The sequence below is a fragment of the Alexandromys fortis genome, unplaced genomic scaffold (assembly GCF_014885135.2).
Source record: "Alexandromys fortis isolate MF-2015 unplaced genomic scaffold, M_Fortis_MF-2015_v1.1 scaffold_54, whole genome shotgun sequence".
NCBI lineage: Eukaryota > Metazoa > Chordata > Mammalia > Rodentia > Cricetidae > Alexandromys > Alexandromys fortis.
Genome location: NW_026067958.1, coordinates 1,502,792 through 1,518,862, shown reverse-complemented (window position 1 = coordinate 1,518,862; position 16,071 = coordinate 1,502,792). Strand labels below are relative to the sequence as shown.

The window sequence follows — 16,071 nt, the reverse complement described above, 5'->3', positions numbered from 1 at the left end:
CTGGGTTTTGTTGTTGTTGTTGCGGGTCTGGGCATGGGGGCTCTGATTTACTATTTCAACAAGATACCCTTAGTTTCATACTTTTTTGTACAACTGGTTCACGTGTCTTTACAAGGGGCATTGTTGTGTTTTCTTTATTCAATGCACCTCGTAAAGGGCTATGGCATCTACTAAATATTTTATGAGTTAGTAATCAAGATGAGGATGGAGAAGAAATGCTTATCTTTCTTCTCCTAAAGTTTTAAGATGAAAAACTTCATGGTTCAAGAAAGTATTTTAGAATGAATTCAGATCTAGAGTTTCTCAATATTGGGATCAATGTCATCTTTGGCCAAATAATTCTTTATTGTGGGCCATACACTTCTGTATGTTGTGGGATGGCTGACAGGGTCTCTGGTCTCTACCCAGTGTGCTAAATATCTCCTTGGAGCAAAATAGTACTATTTAAAAATAGTCGATTTAAAATTTGTAGTTGCTGGCTATTCAAGGATTGATCCATATGGAGAAATAACTCTTCAGATACCAGAGACCTAGTTCAGGGGCCAGGTAAGCTTGCACACTACCTTCATAGGGCCCGTGAACATAGTATAGTGCCTTAGAGAGGAGTTAGGCTGCAGTTCACCCAGCATTGGTCTCCTCATTTTTTTTCTGCTTGGTTCTTGAATAGGATAAGGTCTTGGGTCTAGTAGGAAGTCAGAGTTCACCTGTGTCAATCAAGATCAGGTTGTTATAGCCTGTCAGCATGCAAGAGAATTGAGTACAGATTTGGCTGGCTTCACCCTCAAATCAGCTGTGTTCTGGCCACTTCAAATAGCTCATCTAGAAATCATTTCTTATTAATCTGAGATGAGTCAGGTAATTCTTCTCTGAATGTATTGACTAAACATTCACAGTGTTGCTCAAGCATCGACCATGTGCTGGGCAGAAAGGGCTTTTGGTTTCCCCACCCCCACTCTTTCCCAGTTCTCTATTGCTGTGGGGTTGGGATCATCATTTTGTTTGCCACTATTCAAATATTGTTTGCCTTTTTAACCAGAATAAAGCTTTCTCTTCTAGTCCATCAGTTAAGCTACCTGATTTCTGAGAAGCCAATTATAATTACAAAGAAAAGGAGCAATCAGGATGGCTAGGATTTTCAAAATTTCAAAATGCAAGGCAGGGCTCCACGCGCGCGCGCGAGCGCGCGCGCGCACACACACACACACACACACACACACACACACACTGTGCATTCTGGAAGCCCGCCTCACCTCTCTGTGCATTCATTTGTTGCCCTACAGTGTATTGGCATTTCAGCTGCCAAGAGAGTTCGTAGATTTTCCTTCCTTAGAGGTCTTTAAAAATAGAATAAAATACCCATCAGTCCAAGATGGTGTTGGTACAGCCCTGCTGATCAGAAGGAATAGACTAGAATTTTCTGTCAAGGTTCATTTCTGTCTTGAGTGCTCTTAAATGGATGAATTTGCTTTTTGGTGTGGAGGGGGTTATGGAGTAAAGTAACGCTGTATGAATTTATGGTGTATCCCTGCACACATCCTTCTTACATAGAGAGGTCCTGTCCTGCTTTTAATGCTGCAGAAGCACTTACTGTATTTGGAGCCTCTCATCCATTGTCTGAGATAGGTGGGGCCATCTTGGTGTTGGGGCACAGGGAATCTTTCCCCCCCTCATTTACTTATTTGTTTTTTCTCTGTGGGTATGCATGCACATGCCTGCGATGATCAGGTGACAGCTTGCTGGGGTTATTCTCTGCTTCAGCCATGTGGGTTCTGGGGAGCAAACTCAGGCCATCAGGTTTGGTGGTATTTACTCACTGAGCCGTCTTGTTGGCTGGCAGAGAGAGTCTTGAGATGCAAGGACTTGCTTAGCCCAGGTTCCACCTTCCTCCTGTGGAGGGTAAAGCCTGCCCTGCCCAGTATGCTGGTCTTCAGACACGTACTCTCTGTCTCGTGACCCATGGCTTGTTTGTGGGTTTTGGTCTCTCACAATGTCTAGACATTTGATTTGTAGCCATAAAATTTTAGAGTCATAACAATTTTGGGAACCTACTTAGGCAACTATGGTCTACTTTATTTTGGGGGAAAGGTACAGCTTTTAATTAGATTGTAGTCAGACTTGATTACAGCCTCACTGCCCCCTCCCCCATTCATGTATATTTTTATGTAGCCTTGTATATTTATAAATGTGTTGTGCTTATATGTGGTTATATGAATATTAAAATGTAAATTTGTGTTTATGTGGGTATGTATAGCTGTGTGTATGTTTATGCAGGTACACATGTCTATGTGTATGCTGGTGTGTGCTTGTTTGGGCTCAAGTATATAGGAAACGTGCTTTTGTGTGCACACATATGCGTGCATTGGTCAGAGTATAGCTGGAAGGTGAGTAACCTCACCTGAGGGGAAGTCTGAGACATTCATAGAGTTGTGCCAGCGGCTAAGGGCCCAGTGACTCTAGAGCCCGAGCTCTGTGAGGGTGAACTGTGTTCAGGACTGGATTCCTGGAGAAGGGGCTGTCACTCCTGTGAGGACTCAGCTACTGCAGGGCAGTCAGCAAAGCAGGTGGAAGACTATGTCTGTCTTACTGTTATCCTCACCTCCTGTTCCTGGCTCTGGGCTGGACTTCCTAGAAGCTGAAGGGAGAGGAGCAGTATTTAGGGAGTCTCCTGGGACACGGAGCAGAGTGGTTAGAGAAGATGGAGAACTGGGCTGGAACAAATAGAGATTCAGTGGATTCTCTCTGTCTCGCTGTCTCTCTGTCTCTCTCTCTGTGTCTCTCTCTGTCTCTCTCTCTCTGTGTAGTTTCCTGTTTTTTTTTTTTCTGAGTTTACCTTCAACTGGAAAAATTTCACATGGAACCAAGTTAGTAACCAATTGGGTAAATTTTCCTACCTATTTGATACATTTAGGGTCGTAAATTACAAACAGGCGTTCCCCTTGTCTGTGATCATCTCAGTATGTTTATAGACAAAGATAAAAAATAGTTTGCTGGCCATGGTGTACCTGTAATCCCAGCACTCAGGATGATTGCTAGTTTAAGGCGAGCTTCGCCTCCAGAGTGAGACCCTGACTCAGATAAAGTCTTTCTATCATTTAGATTAGGAACCATTGCTAGTAGGATGCCATTCCTTCTATACCTGAAAGTGAACGGTATATTCATGCAATTTTTCAAAGGGAAAATGCAGTATTTTGAAAACGCCTCCGTCAATGCTTCAGATACGGCAGGACACCAGATGCTGAGAAGTGTTACTTCTGTGTGGCCACGCTCCTTGTTTTGGCTAATTTAAATGCTGCTTTAATGTTATTTTACTTGCATGTTTTGTATATTGTTTAATCTACAAAATGTTTCATGACTTCCAGAACCAAAGTTCTGACATGAACGACACCGGAGATATACAGTTTTTGCCTTTATCCCTTCGTTCCTAGTCTGCTCCCTTGGAAATTGTCTTGTTTTTTCCTTTTTGTTGCCTTTGATTCATCTGCCTTTTTTGTTTCTGATGTGTAGGCCTGTGTGTTATGCACTCTCTGCTCCCCTTGTGCTGTGTGACTGCTGGAGGATGCAGCCTTCTAGAGTTGCCTCCTTATTCCTGCTGCTCCTGGAGAGCACTCCTGAGGCATGTGGCTGTCTGCCTTGCGCCTCTGACAGCTTCATTATGTGGCTAGGCTGTAGATTCTCCCACCAGTCCCTTGCTGATGGGCATTTGGGCCATTTCCAGTCCTCTGCTATTACTAGTGTTGCAATGAATAATAATGTACATTTATCATCCCATGTTTTTGCCCATATGATACCCTTTGGGGTTGATTTTTATGAGAGAGACTGATGGGTTAAAAAGCAAATGCATATGCAATTTTGGTAGATATTGCCAAATCCCCCCCTTTCACTGGGCTGAGCTGTTTGTGTTCCCAACAGTAATATATGACATGATCTGTTCCTCCTCAGTCTTGGTAACATAGTGTGTCATCAAGTTTTGGAATTTCTGCTCTTTCAAAGGGTGTGAAAATGGGGCCTTGTGCTTCAGCTTTTATTGCTCTTGTGATTTTAAAGGTTGGATCACTTGTTTTTTTCTGGTAGACGGCCATTTGCAAAGTTTATTCCTGGGACTCCAGCTTCTGTCCATATTGAGATGGCATTTAGTTCCCTCTTTGGCTTTGGTTTTGGGCTGGGGATGCTTTCTCACTCTTAAACCATAAATGAATTCCCCTGTGTTTTCTCCCATGGTCTCGTATTTTACATTTAGAGCCATTTGGTACAGGACACGAAGAAGTCCGTTCCACTGATTCCTTTCCCTTCGGTGCCCTATAATCACACCTTTGGGAATCTGTCTGCTCCGCCACATGCTTCAGTGACCACACCCTGGCCTGTTTCCAACTGTCCATCCATCCTGAGGATGCCTCAGTGTCACACAGCTCTACTGACAGAGAGGCCACCATGTATAGCAAAGCCTTTTTAAGAGGAGTAGTGGCCTGATCCCACGATTATAGGAGTGTCCAGTTCAAATGGACATTTTTGAGATATTATATGAGCAGGCTACCTTTAATCCATTGTACGATGAAAGAGAAAGGGCTCAGCGAGGTTGTGTGAACTGATCTGAGATCTCCCAGTGAATCATCACTGGGACCAGAATGTATGTTCTTACTGTGTTGTATGATTTTTCTCAGGATGCTATGACTTTTCTCAAAATCACTAGCAACCAGGCTCTCAACAAGGACCTGGTCCAGATAGTATAATTTCTCCTGCTGTATAATAGTTGTTAATTTTGACTAGTTAGGATGTTATATAATTTAACTTATTTTAACCATAACAAAAACTGACCTTTAGATCTAAGTCTTAAAACTTTTGAACCGGGAAGGAAGAAAAAAAAGCCAGAATTCTGTGATTTAACCCCAAAAGACATTGATTTTGTTTATTATCTCCAGGATTTCCCCTTTTCTTTGCTCAAACCTCCCTTTCTTTCCGTCTCCTTTTTCTACTTTGGAGATAGGATTTTTCTGTGTGGCTCAGGCTGGCCTCCCACTCTTGGTTTTCCTCTCGGCCACTCCAGTTCTTGAGTGCTAAGATTATTTGGTATGGTAACACACGAGCTTGGGATTTTTCCATACATGATCTGTTGCTTTATTACAAGCATATTAAGTGGAAACAATACTATTTCTTAAGCACTTACTTAGAAGCACTGATTTGAGTGCACTTCAAATACATTATTTTCTCGCCGTCAAGCCCGTCGAAGGATGCTGTCTTCGTAGCTGCAGTGCTCTCAGTGGAGAATACTTGGCTTGGAGAAATTCAATGACTTTACCCCACCCTACAGAGTGCATAAATGATGGTGTTTGGATTGTAATTCCCGTGTTTACTCAGCATCTGTTTTACCCATGATGCTGTGTCCTGCAGATATTATTTTGGATACTGTTACCATATCATTATTTTAACAGACCTTTTCATCCTTATTTCTTTATCATGCTTAGTTTGAGTCATAATAATGCCTTTCTTTTTAACATAGTTAAGTTACTTTTGTCAGATTTTAAAAAGTTAAAAATATCTGCCCCTCATATATTAACAGGACCGTTGCTTCTCTCCAAGAAAACACCTTGAAAATGAAATAAAATTGAACAATTTGGAGGGGGCCAGCATAAGAGAGAAACAGTCATTAATTTGATATCAAAATTTGCATGCTACCTCATCCCCCAGCAAGTTTTCCAGGTCCACAGTGTCCTAGATTCCATATTAGCAACGAGATGTCTGATGCATAGTAACAAGCGGCAGATGTGTGACTGGTGTGGAGAACTGCGTGCAGCCCAGAGTAAATAAAACACTTGCTGCTTGAATACCTTCCACTTCCAGCCTCACTCTGCCGTGCACGGTGCATTCATTATCACGTGACACCAGTAGGCATGTGAGGAAGATAAAGTCCTTGCTGCTGCGGGTCAATAGTGCAGAGCACGTAGAAAACGGCAGTGCTTTGCTAGCATTTGAGTTTTTATTCTGGACTTTTCCCTTTATTGACAAATACTCAGTATTGGGTATAACGTAGATAATTTCTTTCAGATGTGTCATGTACTTTGAATCACGTGCAACATTCTTCTTTCTTCTGTGCCCACTCTCCTTTTCTCCTCTCCCTTGCCTCCTCTCTTCTCTGGCCTCCCTTTTGCTCTAATGTTACTCATATATCATACATATGCATATGTATAGATGTGTGTATATGAGAGAAAACATAAGGTATTTGTCTTTCTGCATCTAGCTTATTAGACATAAGATTTTGTGTTGTATCAATTTTTCTAGCAAATATCATAATTTTGTTCGTTTTATGACCCATTCCTCTAGTCTTATGAAGAGAGTGTGTCTTTGAAGTTTTAGAACTTCTACCATTCCAAGAGTTTCAAAACAGAACCTCATATTTAATGTGCATTTCTCTTATTATTAACAAGGTCAACTATCCTTTTTTTTAAAAAAATGAAGATTATTCCCTTTTTTATACCCAAAGTAGCATAGCTGGATCACTTTTACTTTTTTGAAGAGCCCCTCTACTTTGGGTCTGGTATGTTGAATTGCATCCCTTCTATTTCTAGTTTCTGTAGGGCTTTCGTCATGAAGAGATGTTAGACCTTGTGAAAGGCCCATTCTGCATCGTCTAAGATGATCAGTCATTTCTTTCCTTGGGTCAGTTAGTGTGGCATGTTACATTTGTTGATTGTGTTTGTGTTGAAACATCCTTGCATTCAAGTTCATTCAAGGAAAAGCCTATCATACACAATCAGCATTTCACCCAAGAATGCAAGGGTGGTTTGATGTGAAGAAGTCGTTAATACAATAAAGTTGATGTGCTATTGAGAGTAATCAAAAACTCATAAAATATGCAGTCTGACCCTGGAAAAGCATTTGACAAAGTTCAACAGTCTCTAAAAAACCTTTTTTAAACACTTGGCTGAAATGCATTTTTGCTATTTCCCAGTAAATTATGAACATTTATCATTTTTATAGCTAGACAGGGTATGTGAAAGGTTTTAAAAGCTCTTTGTGTATACAATATGCCTTTTTATTTTTTAAGTTCATAATTTGTATAATGGCCTCACAATGAATACTTTTGAGGAAATATTTTATTGATACTTAGTTCTTGGAAATCAGTAAGAAACTGAAAAGAAGGAGGATTTGCTTGTCTTGGGAGGGATCTTGTTTCAGGAGTGTACCTTATGTTCCGTGTGAAGAAGCCTCAGTTTCCCTTTGAGGGTGGATTACTTTTCTTGAGGAAATGCTGTTGGAAATGGTTGTGTGTGCCTGCTTGAAGACTTGGCAGTGACTCTCCCAATCAGTTGCATGCTGTAGACTCTTCTTCTTCACAAGTTAGCTGGTGACTGCTGTTCCACCTTAGTTCACCTCAGCCTCAGCCCAGCTGGAGCTCCTTTCCCCTTTGACTGAGAGCAGCTCGTAGCACCCGGCCCTACCTTTCTCCTTTCATTCTTTACTCCTTGTCTCATCCTTAAAGTATCTCAGATCTTCATGTTGAGCAGCTTTAATGCCCTTGGCTTAGATCTCGATCCTTTGCCTTACCCGCTGATTTTCTTTCCTCCTCCTTCAATGTGTTCTCCCTACCCTGGTGCTAGTTTCATTTTTCGATATTGCACTTGGATGCCACTACCTGCTTAACATGTCATGATGGAATGATTGATAAAAATGGCTGCTTGACATTTGAAGCCATATTGTCTGCTTTTCACGAGTCCTTTCTGCCCACATCTTCCCCATGTCGTGCTGAACTTGCTTCTTTTGTGGCCACAGTGTGTGGTGTCATTGTCTATGTCTGCACAGTGTCTTCTGAGCTCCTTTCTCTGTTTAGAAAAGCGGAGTCATCATTATAATGTGTGTATGAGGCTAGAATTTTCCTAGTAGTTTTCTTCCATTCTTTGAACCCTCTCAGCATTCTGTGCTTAGATTGCATCTTTATATTTTCTCATTGTGTGGCAGTTGGAACAATTCCAACTGGAGAATATGAAGAAGCCATTACATTATAAAGCCTTGAGTAGAATGCTCAGTTTCATTCACTTTTTCTATTTCTTACAATTATTTAACATAACAAATTTATACATAGTTGAAACATTGATATTTTGAATCTAATATTGAACGTAATATTTATGTATGTATGTACATATACATAAAATCCAATACACCTCTTCTATTTTAGACCTATAAATGTCATTGATTTGTTGTTGTAAACCAGAGTTTTTAAACATTCCTTTTGTAGGATGATAATACCTCTGAAAACTTCAAACAGAGCTCACATGAAAGATAGCTGTGTGGGCCATCTCATTTATTTTTACAAAGGAATTTTTGGTTTTCTCATTTACACTAATATAAATCATTTAACTAAAATATCACTTGAAGGATAATAAAATTATTATTATGCTAGCCTCAAGAGACAATGTTAATTAAGTTGGAAGATAGCATTAATGCTTAATAGGATAACTATGTCTCTATTTTTGAAGACATGAAAACTTTATATTCTTATATTGAGTCAAAGTGCCAGGAATTTTTGCAGAAGATTGGATGTTATGATAAATAGCAGCTCTTTAAATCCTAGGAGAGTGACTTTTTCTGAAAATCAAGCTGGAACTCCCTATTAGATCTATGTGGAGATAAATGCTTAAAAGCCTTTCAAGGCAGGGTTTTTGGCTCTATTAGAACTTCCTCTCTGGCTAATTAGGTTTATTTTGATTTTGAATACAGAGGTATGAAACACCAAGCGTGCATATATCTGTCATTATTCTTATTCTTGGGGACACACCTCTGTTGTACACATGTGGAATATAAGCCTATATACTTTTCATGTGCATGAGTTCAGGGTATATTTTAAAACTAGGTTCTGAGAAGGTCTTTGTAGCTGTGTTTCTACAACTATTTTGATATGTTTTTTTTTCTTTTTGATATCAGTTTCATGTATCCCTGGCAGGCCTCAAACTCACAATGTGGCTACAGATGACCTCCTGTCTCTGCTTCTCGAGTGCTGGGACTAGAGATGAGTGAAATAACCCATCCAACAAGCTAGCTCTGGAAGCAGGCTTTCTAAATGCTTTACTTCATTAGCATGTTGAGTTTTCATTTCTCTTTTTCTTTCCTTTTTTGTTGTTTGTTTTACTTCATTAGCATATTGACTTTTCCTTTTGTTGTTGTTTGTTTTGATTTTGAAATGGTGTTTTGAAATGGAGTCTCACTCCGGAGCCCAGATAGCCTCAAACTCACAATCTTCTTGCCTCTTCCTTGCCAGCTCAAGGATTACACGTATGAACAACTGTGGCCTTGTGCAAAGCTTAGAATTTGATTTACAATCACAGTACAGGGGGAATCTTTACAAATACACTTCAGCTGTGTAAGTTCATAGTGTTGAGCACACAACCATGGGCATGCATAGTGAGGGGATAAAATCATACAGGAGAGAGCCTGGCTTGAGTCTCCTTTGGGGGCTTCATTCCTCAGAGTATGTATTTTCTAGGATTTATGAGTATTGCTTGAGTGGAATGTAAAGGATCTGAGCAAGTCATGGGAACAATCTGTGCTTGCAAACCTCAAAATGCCCACTGTCAAATCTGGAAGATGGAGCCAGGTGTCCTGGCTCACATCTGTAACCCTACCTAATCAAATCTAGCTTAAGGAAAGAGAGTCACAACTTTGAGGCCAATAAGGGCCACATAACAAGTTTAAGGTCAGTCTGTGTAAGTGTGTGAGGCCCTGTCTCAAAATAGCATTCCGAAAGGACTGTGGATATAGCTCAGCGGTAGGTGCTTGGTTATTATATATAAGGCCCTAAGGTCGATGGATCTCCAGTACTGCAAGGAAAAACAAAACACCAAAAGCATAAAACATAAACTTTGGAAGAATGGCCTCTGGTTGACTGGCATTTCACGGTCCGTGTGGTGTTAGATATTGGCTTTTGTTGTTAATCATTGTGATGTGCGGTTGTCAGCTTGGCATGTACATCTCATTGCTATTCTGTCATTATGCTAATGAACTGAACTTTTTAAAAATTAAAAATGTATTTTCTTATTGAAAAAAATTTAAAACCAAGGAGATATGAATGGTAAACACTGGTCTACTACTGTTTAGAAGTATATTTCTCATTAAGCATTAAAGTTTCTCAAATTAGGCTCTTTCCAGACCGAGGATCTTCGTAATGGTTGCTTATTTTTGCCATTGCTCCTAATTCCCACAATTTTGTTATCAAAGATCACAGGGACCAAATTGTCTCCATACCACAAAATAACCATCAATAATGACAATTCTTTGAAGTTGGAAATTGGAAGAGATGACAGAAAATAATACTATCACTACCAGGAAGGAATAAAAGTCACTGAATGTTCACTGCTGTCTAGCAGGTTTTATACACATTGAAGCAGTTAAGACCTCGGTTTGTATCCTTTATTGTGAGAATTTGGGTGAATTACCACTGCCTCTTCCAGGGTCTTCATCTGTGGAGTGAGTGCTGGGAGAATTAAGTGGGATTTTACGTACACTGAGAGGGTAGAGGGTGCCTAAGAACTCTCCACTGTCCGCCTCCATTTTCACATAGAAGTCATCTCCTCCCAAAAATCTCAGCCGAGCTGGGCTGAGGGCTAACACAAATCAGTGGAAGATCCTGAGTGTCATTTTCTGTGATGTTATTTTGAGAGTCAATGTTCTTCATTTTTTTTATATTATTCATGACTCCAGCAGTTTTCAAGTATCCATTTGGTTGGCTACATTAGAAAATTTGTGTATGCTGTGAAATTATAATGCTCACGGTTCAAGATCGTTTCTGGGGAGTATTTGATAATTTAGTTTTTAAAGGAGGGTCTATTTCTGCAAGATACTTCTGTTCTTTAAATGGTGATCAACATCTCTCAAAGTCTCACAGTTTATGATGACTTTGCTTTATAATTTGGCTTTAAAAGTTGTATCTAGCTGCTTATTATCTGTGAATAAATTGCTCATGTATTTTAAAATTTGATTTATGAATTAAAAATAGGAGCATTAATGGAGGGTAGGTATTTCATTATTTGAATTTTTTGCTACTTAGGTAGAGAATTTAAGAGTGAACATCCTGAAAATTCCTGATATTTTAAATACCATTCTCACCAAGAATAAGAAATTATAGAACCATGCCTTTGCTGAACTTAATTAAATTGTCATTTAAAATTTAGATCATTATAATGAAAATTTAAATGCTCAGTAAAAATACATTTCTATGCTGAGGATTCTGATTTAGATAGTTCTGGAAGCTAAAATAAATTGGATATTTTATTGCTTGCCTTTTAGGATTCTGAAATTATTAAGAAGTTAATCTTAAATGTATTTTTCCAGATTAAGGCATATGCAATCAAATTCAAAAATGGTTAAGAATGTCCAGTCTTATGGAAATATGACTGCCATTATTTAAATGTAATCTGTGAATTTAGGTGTGGCTAGTCTGGATTAGGATGAGGGTAGATTTGGTCAGTTTTACTCAGTAATTAATGAGATTATGGCTTAAAAAATACTCACAAAAATACTGACATGAAGATCAACCTTTCCCTTACACATTAACACTTGAGACAAACAATAGAGGAGAGAGAGAGAGAGAGAGAGAGAGAGAGAGAGAGAGAGAGAGGGAGAGAGAGAGAGAGACACTACCAGCATGAGGTAAATTAGTTCTCGCTCTTTAGGGCTACTGATTATTTTATGTATTTAGTTGTTGGTACTAATTGTTTTAAATCATCCCCACCTTCAGAGTGCTTTAATGAGTGAATTACTTTAAGATTTTATTTTTGATATTGTCTTCTATTTTAATTTCAAATGAAATCACTTCATGGAAATTGAAGCAAGACTTCATCTACTTGGTGCTTAAGGTTCAAGTACAAACATAATAAATATCACTTTTTTAGCAGAGCAGATAAGTTCTCCATTTTCCCTTGTAGACAAATAAACTTGAAAATATTTATTTACACTGTAGGTTTACACTCACTGGAGTGAGTGATTTCACTTGGCTAATGATAATAAGAAGGGGTAAAAGTTAAGTTCAAGGCACATAGGGAGAGTAGAGTCTCTAAAGAGCTCTTGCTCCCACAGTTAATTCACCAGGAACTGTATTATAAATTGTTGATGGTGGCGGTGGTGACGCACACCTTTAATCCCAGCATTTAGGAGGCAGAAGCAGATGGATCTCGGTGAGTTCAAGGACTTTTATACAGAGAAACCCTGCCTCGAAAAACAAAACAAAATAAACAAATAAAAGTTCATGGTGCACACTAACTTAAGGGTTTTAGGTTTTTTTTTTTTTTTTGGTGTATGTGTGTATTGTGTGTGTGTGTGTGTGTGTGTGTGTGTGTGTGTGTTGGGATAGGTGATCTCCATTCTCCATACACTGACCCCATAGGACTCTTCTCTGAGGTCTGTGTCTCTTCTCCTGTCCTGGCTCCTGTTGTCCTCAACAGCGTCATTGAGCCCCAGGGCCCTTCATCTCTAAGTCATGGGTCTTTGCAGTGGCCCTGGATGCCTTCCCACTGTTGCGTCACCTTGCTTCACTCACCTGCCCTTTCCTCCCGCGGACCTGTTCTCTCATTGTTTTTTCTGTGGATCACCCTGCTCTATATTCACACAACTACCCCAACTACATTTTCTGCATTACACTTTCCCTAAAAAGTGCCACATCGTCTAGCTTTTGTGTGCGCACGTCACTTACTGATCTAATGGATGGTCTCTAAATGCTTTATGCCACTCCAAAAGCTGTCCCTTTGTTTCTTTACATCGGAAGACTTCATATTTCCACAATTTGATGTACATTGTCCCCAGGCATGAAAAAACACTTTCTTTAAGTTACTATGAAGTTGTTTACTTTATTGTGCTTCCATAAAATGTATAAATCATATAAACAAACTGTGTTATGAATTAACTGGTAGATCATCTATTTCTGAGTGCATTAAGGAATTGCCAAGAGTGATTAAGCCCACCCTCTCTCTCCCTCTGGCTCTGAATGGAGTGTTGACAGCCAGTGAAGAGCTTCTTCAATAAATCCATTCTCATGCTCAAGTTTTTCCAGATGTGAGAAATAATTAAGTCTTTGCATTTATTGGAGCCTTTTATGCTTTTCAGGCAGGAGCTGGCAGCTGTGATGGATTAACTCTGCCTGAGTGTGTATTTATTGTTTGGGGTATGTGTGAATGTATGTACATGTATGTGTGCATACATGTAACACTTGCCAATAGTAAAACAAAGCCAGACTTGAAAATAAAACGAGAGGCTGGTTTCAATGCATGCTAAACATTTTCATAGCTGCCCTTCATAGTCAAGAGCCTTTTTTATTTTTTGCTAAATGTTAAAGAAATGAGAATAGAAGATGCTAACTGTTAAGTGACATATTGTTAAAAATATGTGATTCTTATAAAACACAAAATATGCACATTTTAAATATTTTAATGTATTAATAAATGAGGGGACTAGTAAGGTGTTACATTTGGTTTAAAGGTGGATTTGTGGAACCACAGATACATAAATAATAAGGAATGCTGAAATGAATTCATAAATAGATGTGAAGCCAATAATCAATTGTGTTCTCTAAGACATAATTTGTATTTCTGTAGATAAGGATCCTTTGTATTGTTATCAATTTTTAATAGCTTGCAAAATTATAAAATAGTGTAAATACAGTGAAAGGACGATAGTTACAAAGAAGCACTAGACAAGATACTCACATTTGCTAAAATGTTAGTGTCAGTGTCTTTCACAGTTATTCCTGCCACATTCCAAACAGCTGGGAATACACACATACACACTCACACACATATGTATGTACATATACACACATACACATATATATGCCGTCATACACGCATATACACATATGTACATCTATCTCCTTTTTGTGTGAAAATAAAGCTGTTTGATCTTGCCTAACTTTTCAGGTTAAAAGTCGTATTCAGATAATTCAAACCATTGAACTCTTGTTGAAGACTGTGTGACAAAGAGGACCCAATAACCAAATGAGGTTTAAAGGATTATACCCTTTAATAGGTGAGAAAGAACTAGGTCAGGGAGGTGGTTTTAGGGAAGAACAAATGAGTTTTAGGGGAGATCAATGGACTCAGAAAGACAATCGACTCAGACAAAGTTTGTTTATGGTTTGAGTGGTTTCTTCTTTGGTTGCTGGAGATGATGCGAGCCAACTATGCTCCCTTCTGCTAGAGCCAATCCTTGCATAAATAAAAGAAGTGCCTCTCTCGGCTTCTGCTAATTTCCAAGTGTCTGTAAATTAAAACATCCTGCAGTCTAAGGCACCATATTTTAAGGTGTCTTCAGTCCCAACTCAGAACTGAACTGTAATTTATTGCAATACTTTATTAGGGATTTTCATATGTTAGTGAATTGTCTCCATATTGGAGAAAAGCAAAGAACACATTCTGTTAAGAAAAAAGAAAGAAAGGAATCCAGGTGGTGGTGGCGCACGCCTTTAATCCCAAACACTCAGGAGGCAGATTCAGGCGGATCTCTGTGAGTTCGAGGCCAGCCTGGTCTACAAGAACTAGTTACAAGACAGGCTCCAAAGCTACAGAGAAACCCTGTCTCAAAAAACAAAAACAAAACAAAAACAAGAAAGAAAGAAGGAAAGAAAGAAAGAAAGAAAGAAAGAAAGAAAGAGAAAGAGAAAGAAAGAAGGAAGGAAAGGGAAAAAAGGTGAAAGGAATGGATCATCTGTTGACAAACAATACTCTGGTTGCATGTGACCTTGGGGATGGATACCCAGGACAGGGAGGTACTGTGTGACTCACTCAGTACTAATACAGATGTGTTTTCTTAGCCAGGAGCTGTGTCTCTTCACACTGTCATTTCTTGCTTGTCGATACTCATATGTAAACATCAAGCTATTGGAGTTCAGCAGACATCAGAATTCTGATTACACAAATCAGCCCTTTCTTCCCACTGCAGGCCCTGGGGTGCCCCTGTTTACCCTTCGGAAGGATAAGACCCCTTTATAACTCCGCTCGTCTTGTAACTGTGCACATTTACAGAGTGATTGGAAGTTCAAGTGATTTCCTTTTATTAAAGTGTCATTTTAATTTATGCCAAATTGGAGGCAGGAAAGGATTAAAGGATTTGCTGTAGAAGGCTTGGTCGAGCCAGATTTGGAATCCCATGGTTTCACCATGAAGAATGTGATCTCCCATGTTGGTCTCATTCTGTATCACTTTGTGGAGAGAGGACCAAAGTAGAACTGTAGACAATGTCAGTGAAGTGCATAAAAACAGACAGGGGCTTAGCAACTGTAGATATTCCCTTTGGGGTACCCACTATTTAAAGTGTGTATTAGTATACAACATTAAACTAGGTTTTGGTGGGGGGAGGATAAGTATTTTTGAAATGTAATCGCTACCTATACAAAGAATACTTTTTTAATTCACCCCAAGTCATTTTTTAGCCCTATTGGCAGGAAAGCTTGGCTATGATAAAAATCAGGGCTTAAAATTTTTAGAGGAAACGTGACAGGAATTTTATATTATACTCATATGTGAAGGAAAAGAAGATGTATTAAATCAAAAGTCATGGTGTATGTGGCTTGCCAGAAAGTCCATTAAAGAGTTCACCGAGCAAATTTTGAATTTTTTTTTAATTTCCTTCCAGGGTATGTTTTATTCAGCACTGTATCTCCTTCACCAGGCAAAGAACCAGCACAACAGTGTCATTGTGCAAGAAGCAGGGCTCCGGTGGGTTCTGGACCAGTGCTCCGTCTTAGCAGATCGTTAGCTGTTCTTGGCCCTAAGTGTGTCCTCTGGGAGGAAAGCACACTAGCTGGGGGTTTGTGTTGGTTTTCTGCACTGGGTCCCAACAGAGGGTCTCACACAGCTATACACCGACTTGTAGAAACCAAGCCAACTTGATAACAACCCATATGTGTTCTTAGCCATCTTTTTTACTTTTTATGTTTATTTTAAGACCCAAGGTCTCTCTAAATTGCCCAGACTGATTTGAAACTAGTTCTGTAGTTTGGTCTGGCTTTGAACTTGTGATTCTCTTGCTCCTATCGACCAAAATGTCTGGGAATATAAGCTTTTGTGATTAAGCTTAGCTTCTAAAGATTTACTAAGG

At 39.2% G+C, this 16,071-nt stretch overlaps 1 protein-coding gene across 12 annotated transcripts in view; it reads left to right on the top strand.

The window, feature by feature from the left end:
• Nebl (nebulette) overlaps window positions 1-16,071 on the top strand; it is a 341,905-nt gene that overhangs the window by 216,687 nt on the left and 109,147 nt on the right. For 7 of the 12 annotated variants that reach the window (XM_050152682.1, XM_050152677.1, XM_050152679.1 and 4 more), the window contains exon 3: window positions 15,607-15,689. The exons of 3 other annotated variants lie outside the window; for them this stretch is intronic. The gene's annotated coding sequence lies outside the window, so the exon portion shown is untranslated. Of the gene's footprint in view, window positions 1-13,892; window positions 14,002-15,606; window positions 15,781-16,071 lie in introns of all 12 variants that reach the window. 2 more of the 12 variants (XM_050152673.1, XM_050152676.1) reach the window with 2 other exon arrangements.